Source organism: Tupaia chinensis, unplaced genomic scaffold, assembly GCF_000334495.1.
Source record: "Tupaia chinensis unplaced genomic scaffold, TupChi_1.0 Scaffold000673_1, whole genome shotgun sequence".
Taxonomy (NCBI): Eukaryota; Metazoa; Chordata; class Mammalia; order Scandentia; family Tupaiidae; genus Tupaia; species Tupaia belangeri.
The window spans coordinates 1,332,741-1,334,707 of NW_006160196.1; the positions used below are offsets into that span (position 1 = coordinate 1,332,741).

The 1,967-nt window shown below is 47.8% G+C and overlaps 1 protein-coding gene across 1 annotated transcript in view; it reads right to left on the reverse strand.

Annotated features, from left to right (window-relative positions):
• The window catches only part of NUCB1 (nucleobindin 1), a gene marked incomplete in the record, with an annotated part of 21,480 nt that overhangs the window by 13,585 nt on the left and 5,928 nt on the right, over positions 1 to 1,967 (reverse strand).

Below are 1,967 nucleotides of genomic sequence, written 5' to 3' on the forward strand. Positions count from 1 at the left end.
CCAGGCTTCGGAGACCCCACCCACCCCACCCCCGCAGCCCCAGGACCCATCGAATCCCGGGCTAGGTTCTGGCACTGCGAACCCTCATGGGCTTCCACACTTAGGACGCCGCTTCCCCGCTTTGCACGGGCGTTTGTACATGCCGGTCCCGCCAGGGGTGCTCCCCCTGCACCTCCCTTCAAGCCCCACCAGACCCTCCCTTCAAAAACTGTTCTTCAAACTCAGGGCAGTTGACACCTCTCTTGGAAGGAATCCCGAGACGCCTTCATCACCACACGAGTGTGCACGCGAATACATGGACACTAATACACGCACACTGATGCACACTAACACACACACACATGCACATGAACACACACACGAGTACACACAGCACACTAACACAAGAATATACACACACTAACACGCACTAATACACACTCGCACACTAATACATGCACATGAATACACACATGAGCACTAATACACACATGCTCACTGATACACAGGCACACTAACACGCATGCACTAATATACACACACTAATACACTATTACACATGTGCACACTAATACACCACACTAACACACACACACTAATACACACATGAGCACTAATACATATAATACACCACACTAACACACACACAAATACACGCACACTAATACACATACAAGCACTAATACATACACACTAATACACACGCAGTAATACACACATGTGCACTAATACTAATACACATGTGTGCACTAATACACAAACACACACCAACACACCACACTAATACATGCACACTAACACGCACACTAACACACACACACCAATACACACAATGCACGCAAACTAACACAGGCACACTAATACACACACAGTAATATACACATGCACACGAATACTCACACTATACACATGTGTGCACTAATACACACACTAACACACCACACTAATACCTGCACACTAACACACACACTAACACACACAATGCACGCAAACTAACACAGGCACACTAATACACACACAGTAATATACACATGCACACGAATACTCACACTATACACATGTGTGCACTAATACACACACTAACACACCACACTAATACCTGCACACTAACACACACACTAACACACACAATGCACGCACACTAACATAGGCACACTAATACACACACACTAACACACCACACTAATGCATGCACACTAACACACAGGCACACACTAACATGCACAATACATGCACACTAACACACGCATATTAATACATGCACACTAACATGCCACACTAATGCATGCACACTAACACGCCACACTAATACATGCACTATCACACACATGCACACACACAGAGTGCCAAGCAGTGTCTTCTCCGTGCTACCTCTATTACCCACTTCAGTCCTGTCTGGAAATCTGGGCTCACCCACCCCTCCCCAGGTCTCAGCACCCCCACGGTTCCCTAGTTTCCCGGGGCACAGCCCAACTAGGCACTCAAGGCCCTGAGATTTGGCACCGCCCACCCCATCCCCCTCTGCCCTGTCTTCCTGTCAGTCACAGGAGCTGCCAGCCAGGACCTAACAGTGGGCAGCCAGAGGTGTGGTAATTGAGGCGCTGGGTCCTACATGGCTAAGTGCACGGTTCGAGTCCTACTGAGAAGGCAGCTTGAGAAACACACCGGGTGTGTGCGCACATGCCCCAAATCCTGGAGGGAGGGAGCAATGGAGGAGGCACCGCATGTTACCATTCCCCTCGGGGATGCTGTCTCACTTCCCCTCTCTATCTCTGATCAAAATAATAATAATAAATAAAATACATATTTAAAAAATGAATGAATGAATAAAATTAAATAATTCTTTTAAAATTTTTTCTTTAAATAGGGGAGCCAGCAGATGGCACAGTGGTTAAGGAGTTAAACTCGCACATCGCCGACTGCAGTTCAGGTCCCAGGTCTGGCAGCGTGAAACGTCCCAGCGCATATGTGCGTGCCCAGAACCCCGC